Here is a 13,168-nt window from a genome sequence, read left to right as displayed (position 1 = left end):
AGCATGGAGCCCGCTCAGTTCAGCTCAGCTCACCGTCACCATATGTCATCTGGGTGCCGGCAGACGTGGGACTGCATTGCTACACAGCAGCAGCTAATTGCCTTTTGGCAGTAGATGGTGCAGTATGACTGGTAGCCGTCATCGGCTATCTGGGTGCTGGCAGACGTGGGGCTGCATTGCTACACAGCAGCAGCTCCTTGCCTTTTGGCAGTGGATGATGTATTACGATTGGTATCCATCGTCATCGTACTCCTCAGTGAGTTCAATCAGAGGCACCCGGGAAAGTTCTTCAGCAGATTCCTCTAAGGACTACTGCACCAAACTTTCCACTCTGGGCATCTGATTCTTCATTTTGTCTCCTGGAGACCCGGCAGTCCTATTGAACCGTCTTGATGATGATGGCTATCAATCGTAGTACAGTATCTTCTGCCAAGCACCCAGAAGATGCCAAGGGCTATCAGTCATGCTGCACCGTCTGCTGCCAGCTTAAGATGTAAAAAATAGATGGACCAGATTTGTACTGTATTCATTTGCTTCCCCCTCCCTCCGTGAAATCAATGGCCTGCTAAACCCAGGGTTTTGAGTTCAATCTTTGGGGGGGCCATTCTGTGTGACAGTTGTTTGTGTTTCTCCCTGATGCACAGCCACCTTTGTTGATTTTAATTCCCTGTACCTGTACGCCATGTCGTCAGTCGCCCCTCCCTCCCTCCATCAGTTGCGCACCTTTTTTCAGACCAGACACCATAGCACTGGGATCATGGAGCGCGCTCAGATCACCGCGGCAATTATGAGCACTATGAACACCACGTGCATTCTCCTGGAATATATGCAGAGCCAGGACATGCCAAAGCAAAACCAGGACCAGCCGAGGAGGCGATTGCAGCGCGGTGACGAGAGTGATGGGGAAATTGACATGGACATAGACCTCTCACAAAGTAAGGGCCCCAGCAATGTGCAAATCATGGTGTTACTGGGGCAGGTTCATGGCATGGAATGCCGATTCTGGGCCCAGGAAACAAGCACAGACTGGTGGGACCGCATCGTGTTGCAGGTGTGGGACGATTCCCAGGGGCTGCGAAACTTTTGCATGCGTAAGGGCACTTTCAAGGAACATTGTGACTTGCTTTCCCCTGCCCTGAAGCGCCAGAATACCAGGATGAGAGCAGCCCTCACAGTTGAGAAGCGAGTGGCGATAGCCCTGTGGAAGCTTGCAACGCCAGACAGCTACCAGTCAGTCGGGAATCAATTTGGAGTGGGCAAATCTACTGTGGGGGCTGCTGTGATCCAAGTTGCCAGGGCAATCAAAGACCTGGTGATATCAAGGGTAGTGACTCTGGGAAACGTGCAGGCCATAGTGGATGGCTTTGCTGCAATGGGATTCCCAAACTGTGGTGGGGCGATAGACAGAACCCATATCCCTATCTTGGCACCGGAGCACCAAGCCACCGAGTACATAAACCGCAAGGGGTACTTTTCAATGCTGCTGCAAGCCCTGGTGGATCACAAGGGACGTTTCACCAACATCAATGTGGGATGGCCGGGAAAGGTACATGATGCTCGCGTCTTCGGGCACTCTGGTCTGTTTCAAAAGCTGGAGGAAGGGACTTTCTTCCTGGACCAGAAAATAACTGTTGGGGATGTTGAAATGCCTATCGTTATCTTTGGGACTTAGCCTACCCCTTAATGCCATGGCTCATGAAGCCGTACACAGGCAGCCTGGACAGTAGTCAGGACCTGCTCAACTATAGGCTGAGCAAGTGCCGAATGGTGGTGGAATGTGCATTTGGATGTTTAAAAGCGCACTGGTGCAGCTTACTGACTCGCTCAGACCTCAGCGAAACCAATATCCCCATTGTTATTGCTGCTCGCTGTGCACTCCACAATATCTGAGAGCAAGGGGGAGACATTTATGGTGGGGTGGGAGGTTGAGGCAAATCGCCTGGCTGCTGATTACGCGCAGCCAGACACCAGGGCAGTTAGAAGAGTACAGCAGTGCGCGGTGCGCATCAGAGAAGCTTTGAAAACCAGTTTTGTGACTAGCCAGTCTACGGTGTGAAACTTCTGTTTGTTTCTCCTTGATGAACCCTCCACCCCCCCCCCCCCGACCCGGTTCACTCTACTTCCCTGTAAACCAACCACCCCACCCTCCCCTCCCCCCTTCGAGCACCGCTTGCAGAGGCAATAAAGTCATTATTACTTCTCATTCATGCATTCTTTATTAATAGACTACCTTGGATAATTGCCAAGGTAGCCCGGGATGGGTGGGGGAGGAGGGAAGGAAAAGGACACACTGCAGTTTAAAACTTCAAAACTTTAACACTTATTGAAGGCCAGCCTTCCGATGCTCGGACAATCATCTGGAGTGGAGTGACTGGGTGACCGGAGGCCCCCCCACCGTGTTCTTGGGCATCTGGGCGAGGAGGCAATGGAACTTGGGAGGAGGGCTGTTGGTTACACAGGGGCTGTAGCGGCGGTCTCTGCTCCTGCTGCCTTTCCTGCAGCTCAACCATACGCTGGAGCATATCAGTTTGATGCTCCAGCAGCCGGAGCATCGACTCTTGCCTTCTGTCTGCAAGCTGATGCCACCTATCATCTTCAGCCCGCCACTTGCTCTGTTCAGCCCGCGATTCATCCCACCACCCCTCCTCTCATTCATATTGTGCTTTTTGCACTCTGACATTGACTGCCTCCACGCATTCTGCTGTGCTCTTTCAGCGTGGAAGGACATCTAGAGCTCCGTGAACATATCATCCCAAGTCCGCCGTTTTCTCCTTCTAATCTTCGCTAGCCTCTGCGAAGGAGAAACATTTGCAGCTGGTGGAGGAGAAGGGAGAGGTGGTTAAAAAAGACACATTTTAGAGAACAATGGTTACACTCTTTCACGTTAAATTTTGCTGTTAAATTACACAGCACATGTGCTTTCGTTACAAGGTCACATTTTTCCTCTTATATTGAGGGCCTGCCGGTTTGGTGTGAGAGATCACTCATGCAGTGCCAGACAACAGAATTCTGCTTGCAGGCAGCCATGGTAAGCCACAGTCTTTTGGCTTTTTTAACCTTCATAACACGTGGGAATGGTTTCAAACAGCAGCGCCTTCATTTCCCATACCAAGGACCCATTGGGTTGGCCATTTAAAATGGGTTTGCAATGTAAAAGGAGGGGCTGGGGTTTCCGGGTTAACATGCAGCACAAACCCAACTACCCCGCCCCCCCACACATCCCCAATTCTCTGGGATGATCACTTCACCCCTCCCCCCCATCACGTGGCTAACAGCGGGGAACATTTCTGTTCAGCTGAGCAGGAATGGGCACCTCTGAATGTCCCCTTAATAAAATCACCCCATTTCAACCAGGTGACCGTGAATGATATCACTCTCCTGAGGATAACAAAGAGAGATAAGGAATGGATGTTGTCTGCATGCCAGCAAACACCAGGACCATACGCTGCCATGCTTTGTTATGCAATGATTCCAGACTACGTGCGACTGGCCTGGCGTGGTAAAGTGTCCTACCATGGCGGACAGGATAAGGCAGCCCTCCCCAGAAACCTTTTGCAAAGGCTTTGAGAGTACATGAAGGAGAGCTTTCTGGAGATGTCCCTGGAGGATTTCCGCTCCATCCCCATACACGTTAACAGACTTTTCCAGTAGCTGTACTGGCCACGATTGCCAGGGCAAATTAATCATTAATCATTAAACACGCTTGCTTTTAAACCATGTGTAATATTTACAAAGGTACACTCACCAGAGGTCTCTTGTGTGCCCTCAGGGTCTGGTAGCATGCCTTGGGTGAGTTCGGGGGGGTTACTGGTTCCAGGTCCAGGGTGATAAATATACCCTGGCTGTTGGGGAAACCGGTTTCTCCGCTTCCTTGCTGTGAGCTATCTTCATTGTCTTCATCATCATCATCTTCCGCGTACCCCGAACCCGCTTCCCTGTTGCGTGTTTCTCCATTGACGGAGTCAAAGCACACGGTTGGGGTAGTGGTGGCTGCACCCCCTAGAATGGCATGCAGCTCCGTGTAGAAGCGGCATGTTTGCGGCTCTGCCCCAGATCTTCTGTTTGCCTCTCTGGCTTTGTGGTAGGCTTGCCTTAGCGCCTTAATTTTCACGTGGCACTGCTGTGCGTCCCTGTTATGGCCTCTGTCCTTCATAGCCTTTGAGACTTTTTCTAATATTTTGCCATTTCATTTACTGCTATGGAGTTCAGCTAGCACTGATTCGTCTTCCCATATGGTGAGTAGATCCCGTACCTCCCATTCGGTCCATGGTGGAGCTCTTTTGCGATCCTGGGACTCCATCATGGTTAACTGTGCTGATGAGCTCTGCGTGGTCACCTGTGCTCTCCACGCTGGGCAAACAGAAAATGAAATTCAAAAGTTCGCGGGGCTTTTCCTGTCTACCTGGTCAGTGCATCTGAGTTGAGAGTGCTGTCCAGAGCGGTCACAATGAAGCACTGTGGGATAGCTCCCGGAGGCCAATAACGTCGAATTCCGTCCACACTACCCCAAATCCGACCCGCAAATGCCGATTTTAGCGCTAATCCCCTCGTCGGAGGTGGAGTAAAGAAACCGGTTTAAAGGGCCCTTTACGTCAAAAGAAAGGGCTTCGTCGTGTGGACGTGTCCAGGCTTAATTCGATTTAACGCTGCTAAAGTCGACCTAAACTCGTGGTGTAGACCAGGCCTTAGGTTGTTGTGGAGAAACCTTAATGTTTGAATTTCCTCACGTGTGCCAGCTTATTCCTCATCCTTAGGGTAGAAGTTTTGGACAAACCCTCTTTCCAGCACATATCCTGAATGCACATCCTACGAATTTGAGTTCTGCAGGAGCTGGAAGAGGAAAAATTCCTTTTCTGCAAGCCACTGTGCAATTGTGAAACAGTTCCATTCCTGCAGCCACTGGGCAGCAGAAGCATTGTCTCCTGCTGCAGCCTTTTTGTGGTGGTGATGGCCATTTGGATTCAGATCTGTTGGCATCCACTTTTCATAAGCACAAACATCCATCAAGATAACCACTGTGTCCATTTTTTTTTTTGGCTGCTAGTGGTTTCTCTTGACCCTGCCATGTCTTTCTGGGACTGGCTATTAAAATCTGGAGGAGGCAAGCAGCAGAAGCCCTACATTTGCCACATTGAAACTGGCTGCTGCTTTCTGCATCTTCCTCTTTTCTGTCCGGCGAATACTCTTAATTCCTGTTATGTTTTCCCTTAGCTTTTCCTTCCTTACTCCTGAGCAGATGGCATACTGCCACACTCTTATTATGAAGTTATTAGAGCACATGTTATCTTTCAGTAATTAGGTTGATAGTACCTGGAGATGGCTCTGACCCAGAACCTTGAATCTCAATAGCCTCGCATGTTGGTGTTTGAAATTGAAACAGAGTTAGACACACAATGAATTGATTAAGCCATTACTGTGCTAATCCTGAATGCAAATACCCTTGACCGATGGAGATGAGGGTGATTTAAAGTTTGTAAATTGGGCTCTAATATTTTAAAAACAAAAACATTCTGACAGAAAAGTATTTGAGGGGTTGCAGTCCTGCTTGTGGGGAGCTTGTGCTATGACCCCTGAATCTGAAGCCCAACCTTCCCAAACATATTCTCCCTGTTTTGTTTCCCCGGCAGCTTCTTCATAACCCTTTCCCTAAGCCCCTGTGCAAGTGGAGTCAGGAGGGGAGAGGAAATGAACTGAGATGAACCCCTTGTTCACAGTGAACTGATCATGAGAGAGGGGTTGGCTACAGATTTAAAGAATTTAAATACATGTAACGAAACCTAGATGATTTCAGTTCTTCATAATCAAGCCCAGGGGAAACCTGTTCACAAGTAACACAAATTAAGTTTATGATAGTTTCATAAAGACTCCAATTTTGCCTGTGCTGAGGAAGTGTTGTCAGAGGGACTGAATTAAAAGGGAAGCGATATAAAGTTCAGGGCTCAAATGTTCAACGTTGCATGTACACAAGGTCTGAGTTATCTTTATGCCAGTGGAATTCTCTTGACAACCGCAGCCTTCTGTGAACATCAGGGCTGCTCGGTACCTTGGAAGAGAAAAGCTGAAGAAATAATCAGCATTTTAATACGTTCCAAGATTTTTTTATTTTTTTTTTTTAAGGAAAAGCCTCATTAAGTCTCAGTGAGTTAATTAGAGAACACCAGGAAATAAACCAGTAAGATGCTTATTGCAATTTGTGTCTGAAACAATGAAATCTGTTAAGCCACCAAAAACCCAATCAAAGAATTACAGAGACCTTAAGCCCTTACCCTCACTGGGAACATAATTGTACTAGCTAAACCCATGTTATAGCCACATTGTTGCTGGCAGGGTTCTACCAGCTGCCCTGCTCGGCACACAGAGATATTTTGCCCGAGATCTAATTTAGAATTGCATTGTAGAGCCAGGCTATAGGTTGTAACCTCATTCTTAGGCTCCTTGCTGTGTATCATGCAGAGGAAAATTATTTGACTAATCTGTCACCTAACAATCTTCCCCTTTTTACTTGCTCTATCTCTGATGATGGAGTCAGGTATTTTCTTCGATGCAATCTTGTTTATTTACACAGAATGTAAAAAGTCCTGTTTCCTCGAACACAGGAGGAATAAAAGAACAGATAATTTCTTTGCTTACAATCCTAGGCCTCTTCTGCCAGCACCAGACTCCCCATCTCTAAGCATCCCTCAAGGTCATATACTGTGCTTCTCCAGGCTGCTCGTCTCTAGAGGTGCAGGCTGTCTGTCCGTCTCTGTGTTCTGTCTCCTGCTATGCACCTGCACACAAAAGTTCATACATCAAAAAATACCCAAAGAATCTTTCTGCCCAGGTTGTTAAAATTTCTAGGCAGCCTTGCATTTGCCTTTGTTTTGGGCGGAGACATATGCATGTGTTTTGGGGTTGGAGGCTGCTTTTATTTCAGTCACTTCTTTATATTCATCCTGAATGAAAGACGCTGGTAGTGTCCAGCCATAACAAGAAGGGTTTAAACCAATGCCCAACAATGTCCATATCTATGCGCATCTCTATTAGTAAATGTTAAAGCTCTGTTCCTTTATTAATTAGGTATGTATGGTATTTTATATCAGAAGTTCAATCCCTTGACATAGTATTTACTGACAGAGCATTTGCTCCTAGATAATAATTTTTTAGATTTGGTGAGGGAGCGATAAATCCCACTCCCATATAACCTGGTTCCTCCCTTCCCAAATTTGCCCCCTTCCCCCATATACTGGTTCCACCTCATTTGATTACTATTGTTCTTTTGCTGTGTTTACTGCCACTGCTTTCCCTGTGTGTAGCTTGATTTAGCTGCAGATATTCACCGGTTCTCATTGGTATCCTCAGCAGCCTGCTGACGTCAGAGCCTGCTACTTAGGAAAAAGTGCTAAGATTTACAGTGCATGCTAAATAGAATGGATACACTTGTGCTTCCAATTCTTGTCTTTCCCATATCCATCATCCCCCTGGGAGCATCTGTAACAGAGAATGGAGAAAGGAATATACAGCAACTCAGAATGTATTGTACAAATGAAAGGTGGCCAATCTATTGGGTCAGTTCCTTACACGTTTTTAAATGCATTTACTGTGTCGGAAATAGGAGGTTTTCTTAACATGGCTCCTTGTTGTTCATAGTGGAAAATTTGCTGGCTGCTCGGTAAGGCTTCTGGATGGTGAGATAGAGGCAGCATTTTCCCCTCTAAAAATAATTGAAGTGTCTGTCAGTATCGTTTGTTTACTTGCATATAGCCTATGCAGTTCCTGGAGTATCTTACCATACATACAAAAATACATTTTATAAATCCCTTTTACCAGAGAATCCTAAAGTGCTCTACAATTTAGACTCCCCTCCCCCCCCAATTAGTTATTATACCTAATGTATAGCTGGGGAAAATAAGGCATGTGAGTTGTGACTAGAGCTGGAGAAAACCTGAAATTTGTGTTCCACAGGAAATTCCAATATTTTAAACGTTTTCATTTGGATTCAGAATTGAAAATTAAAAAAATTCCTTTTGAAAGTAAACTATGAATTTTTTCATTTCAGAAAAATTAAGTCATTGAGGTTTGATTTGCTCCCCCCCCCCAAATGAAATGGAGCAACGGGCTGCCCCAGCCCCTCCACGACTCCCCATGCTTTCCTGAATCGGCTTTGTCAGATGAAACCCCATTTTGTCAAAAAAATCTCAATTATCTGTAGCTGTGTCTTGGCCAGGTGAGTCAGTGGTAAACTTGGGAATACAATGCAGGAGTCTGCACAATGCAACTTTGTTATAGAATCCAATTGTAAATAGTTGAAGTTATTGGAAACTTTGCCATTGATTAAAGCAGGAGCAGCCCATAACCAAATAACGCACCTTCTTCCTCTACAAGGGAATTCTTTCCAGTGGAGGTTCGGAAACCTGGAAAGCAATTTGCACATTTCAATACATTGTTGCCCCTTATGACTCTAGTCACAAATTTGTAGGTTTTTTTTCCTTCCCACTCATCTGTAAATCCTTGAGAGACTTCTCCTTTACATCTGGAGGATGGCGTGGACTGCACTCTCAGCAAGTTTGCAGATGACACTAAACTGGGAGGAGTGATAGATACACTGGAGGGTAGGGATAGGATACAGAGGGATCTAGACAAATTAGAGGATTGGGCCAAAAGAAACTTGATGAGGTTCAACAAGGACAAGTGCAGAGTCCTGCACTTAGGACGGAAGAATCCCATGCACTGTTACAGACTAGGGACCGAATGGCTAGGAAGCAGTTCTGCAAAAAAGGACCTAGGGGTTACAGTGGACGAGAAGCTGGATATGAGTCAACAGTGTGCCCTTGTTGCCAAGAAGGCTAACGGCATTTTGGGCTGTATAAGTAGGGGCATTGCCAGCAGATCGAGGGACGTGATCATTCCCCTCTATTCGACATTGGTGAGGCCTCATCTGGAGTACTGTGTCCAGTTTTGGGCCCCACACTACAAGAAGGATGTGGAAAAATTGGAAAGAGTCCAGCGGAGGGCAACAAAAACGATTAGGGGGCTGGAGCCCATGACTTATGAGGAGAGGCTGAGGGAACTGGGATTGTTTAGTCTGCAGAAGAGAAGAATGAGGGGGGATTTGATAGCTGCTTTCAACTGAAAGGGGGTTCCAAAGAGGATGGATCTAGACTGTTCTCAGTGGTACCTGATGACAGAACAAGGAGTAATGGTCTCAAGTTGCAGTTGGGGAGGTTTAGGTTGGATATTAGGAAAAACTTTTTCACTAGGAGGGTGGTGAAGCACTGGAATGGGTTACCTAGGGAGGTGGTGGAATCTCCTTCCTTAGAGGTTTTTAAGGTCAGGCTTGACAAAGCCCTGGCTGGGATGATTTAGTTGGGAATTGGTCCTGCTTTGAGCAGGGGGTTGGACTAGATGACCTCCTGAGGTCCCTTCCAACCCTGTTATTCTATGATTCTACACCCAGCAAATTGGCTTTCCAAGAATCATCTCCATGTTGTAACTATAGTTCTGTCTTCTGGTACCAGACAGACAAGAAGGCCATACAAGGAGGCATTTGGGGAAAAGTACATGTGCACCAGGAATGACCAAAGCTGGATTTTTGGATCCACATTTCTTACGACCCAGGTAGGTCTCCAGGGAAGAGATTTCCTCATTGGCTTCACTTCCCAGAGTTTTTAACCTGGAGATGAGGAAATCTGCTGCTGTTTGACTACCTTGGCAAGCATGCCACAGATGGGGATTATGCTTACAACCTGTCTAAGCAGGCCTCACAGACAGTTTTAAGAATGGCGCGTATGCGATATTTCAGTATGGTTCTTACACAGGGGGTCAGGGGTTATATGTATGATAGCTGCAGACTACCTGATTGTAAAGGGACTGCCAAAAGGCTGGCAGGAAGACAAGGAAATCTTGGGGGCAAAGAATTGAGGAGTTAAATTTTCAGATTGTGCCAAGAATAGGTACAAGGGTACTAAAATGAGCTGTAAGTACAAAGAGTGCACCCTTTCTCCTCCCCCGCTCCCGAACTTGGTGGAGCCCTTACCCTTCTTCTGGCTGATGAAGTGAGGAGTGGGAAAGAGTCAAGCAAGAGTAACCAGAGAAGCTTCTGTGCTACTAGCCTTTTTACTAGTAAGCAGAATGACAGCAGCAGCTGAGGAGAGAAGTCTCAGCTGAGAGTCACTTATTTAATTAACTGCTTTTCTATGGCTCTAATCACAATGGTATGTGAGCACCTCATAAATACCAATGAATTAAGTTTAACAATACCCCTAAGAAGTAGGGAAGTAGCAATGTCACCTGTGTTACAGGAGAGGGGGAAAGATTAAGTGATTTTCCCAAAATCACATGGGTAGATACTGTAAAACAGGAGATGCTGTAAAACAGCTGGGAGATACTGTAAAACAGGTACTGAAAAATGGCCTCAGAGAAAGCAGCCTGCTTGTTCGAGGACTGGTTGTAGTTTGAGCTATTTTTCCTTTTAATACAAACATTTTGCTGATTTGCTTGTCAAGTCAAGGTGGAAATAGAGGAATTGTGGAAGAGAAGGAATGAAAGTGGCTGAAGGACAGGTGTTATTCAAGAATAACCTCTCTGGCAACCCTAAAAAGCCTATAATCAACAATCCGATCTTAATAGCATTGGCAGATGCAGTTGCCTGGAAAATGGTATTGCATTCTGAAATGTAGAGGAATAAATCCAGCAGCAAAGTTGTGGATATTTTACAACTTGCTAACAAGTGTGTGTGTGTGTGTATGATGTCCTGTCCCTTTAAATTTTCAGGGGTGCTCTGTGCTCTCCCCCTTTCCCAATGAAAAGCCTCACTTTTGTGTTAGTTTCAGCCAGAACAATAAAGCTACCAAAGCAGAGAGTTGTGTGTCCATCAGCTCCCTCTGCATCTGTCTATCTCCTCGGCTGGCTCCAGAAGTATAATAGTGTGACTATAAATAAAACAAAGGGGCCTAATTCTGCTCTCATTGCATTCATCATCAAGTTGTGCCATTTGACTCCCTGTATCATGGAGCTAATTAGGAAGAATAGTTTACACAAGGCCTCATTTTACAAAACAGTGAAGTGCTGAGTGCCCTAAACTCCCACTTAGGGCTTGTCTGTGCGTTGGGGAAATAGGCTCAGGATGTGATTTGTAAAGTGTTAACGTAATGCGCATTAATTGGGCCATGTAGCCGTTACTGGTGCGCAATAAAGGTTCCTTTGTGAGCTTAAACATAGTATGTCGTAACGTAGTTTAACATTAGTGTGCTATAGAAGTCACACCCCGGTTGAATGCATTACCCCACTGTGTAGACAAGCCCTTAGTCAATGGGAGTTAACGACACTCGGCTCTCCACAGCATCCTTAATTTCTGCCAAAGAGCTATGTTGTTTTCTTAGGTCCCCACAGAAGATATTGATGTCTCTTCTCCTTTCACAGCATGCATGGGGGTCCCCTTGATATCAGTGAGAGAGGTATATTCTGTATATATAGGGATAGCCGGGCGACCAAGAAGTAATGTACAATGTAGATCTAAGAAGAAAATTAACCTCTGAGCTTTGAATAGGACCAGGGCATCCCTTCAGAGTACAGCGGGTATGGAGGGTGTTTTTGCGGCAACATATAATATAATCTATTTTTATTTATCTTTTGAATTCAAACCAGAGCAAGACCAAAATGAGGGAGGAAGAGTGGAGAATAAAAGATGGAACGAATGTACAAAAGCGGGAATGTTGGCAAAGCAATAGAGGACTCAGAGGAGAAATAGAAACTGTTGTAAAGAAAAATTAATGTCCAGGTCTTACCAATAAATATGCTACAAGCACTTTTTTAAGAAAACCAAAAACCAATCTGTAATATGAGCAGGAGAAGGGATGGGTAAGATAAAACCTGATGCGGGGTGCATAGAAGCTACAAGGACTAGAAAGGTTACTGTATATTCTTTAGGTTTCTATTTGTTTTTCTTGTTTGTATCACATTCTCAGAATGCTGAATGGAAACTGCTTCCTCTTCTCTATTATTTTATTGTTCCACTTTGAAAATATTTCATTTTATTATTTTTGTTTTGTTTTATGCTGCCCCTGCATCATTATACTGACAGTGTAATTAAGAAGGTGCACAGCTCTGGGAACACTATGTGATTATTCCTGGGTCAGGTTGTGTTGTCTAATGACCCCCAAGCAAAGGGAACAAAGAACTTCAGACCCTACTGCGGCTGTACCACTGCTTGGTGCAATCATTTCCTGCTGAAGTTATGGGCCAGATACTGCAAGGGATGCTTCACATGGGTAAAGAAAGTAGGATTTATTACACTGAGGCAACATTTCCCAAAGGATATGGCACTGAACTGCATGGACAGTTGGGTATTATTATTGGGTTTTGACATTACCTCTATGTCAGTGGTTCCCAAACTTGTTCCGCCGCTTGTGCAGGGAAAGCAGCTCCCATTGGCCTGGAGCAGCGAACCGCGGCCACTGAGAGCCACTATCAGCCGAACCTGCGGATGCGGCAGATAAACAAACTGGCCCAGCCCGCCAGGGGCTTTCCCTGCACGAGCAGCGGAACAAGTTTGGGAACCACTGGTCTTATGTGATACGTTGAGCAAGACCAGTTAGGCTAGTGTTAGTTGAAACGTGTTAAGTACATTCCACAAAATATTTCAAAAGAAATGAAAACATTTTTGCTAAAAGAAATTTCACAGAATTTTCCTGTTTTGGGAAGAAAAACTAAACAATACATCTTTTTTATTTTAATCTCCCCTCACCTCTTGCCCCCATACTGTCCTATTATTTATTAGAAAACTGTGTTGGAAAATAAATGTGGAGTGCATATTATCTGTTAATTATTTTTTTTCAAAAACTCCTAACAAAAATTCCCTGTAAATGACTAAAGTGTCTCATGCATCCAACCTCTGTCACACATTCTTCAGGGGCAACTCCAAAGAGTTAGACATGTTGATTTTATCAAGTTGGCTTACTGTATAAAAGGTTTGACTGTCTCAGAATCACTTGTGTCCTCTAACTAAAAGGATCACAGGAGGTCAGATGGGAATAAAAAATGTCAGGAGTAAAGTGGATAGCTTGGAGAGGACTTCCACAGACCAAGACACATGAACACTATCTAAGATATATAAAGGAAGATAGTGACTATATTAGCAGTACTGTGCAAATAGTGTGCCCGGTGGTATGATTCTAGTCAGGTTTAAATT

General features: G+C 45.3%; 1 long non-coding RNA gene across 1 annotated transcript in view; it reads left to right on the top strand.

Annotated features, from left to right (window-relative positions):
- The window catches only part of LOC135976910 (uncharacterized), a 137,873-nt gene extending 125,187 nt beyond the window's left edge, over positions 1–12,686 (top strand). The window contains exons 3-5 of the long non-coding RNA XR_010594170.1: positions 8,039–8,206; positions 9,498–9,597; positions 11,626–12,686. This is a non-coding gene — a long non-coding RNA (uncharacterized LOC135976910). The remainder of the gene's footprint in view (positions 1–8,038; positions 8,207–9,497; positions 9,598–11,625) is intronic.
- Positions 12,687–13,168: the final 482 nt, after the last annotated feature.

Source organism: Chrysemys picta, chromosome 1 (genome assembly GCF_011386835.1).
Source record: "Chrysemys picta bellii isolate R12L10 chromosome 1, ASM1138683v2, whole genome shotgun sequence".
In the NCBI taxonomy this organism is placed as follows: Eukaryota; Metazoa; Chordata; order Testudines; family Emydidae; genus Chrysemys; species Chrysemys picta.
Note: the sequence above shows the minus strand (reverse complement) of the source record. Positions and strands in the feature narration are given on the sequence as shown.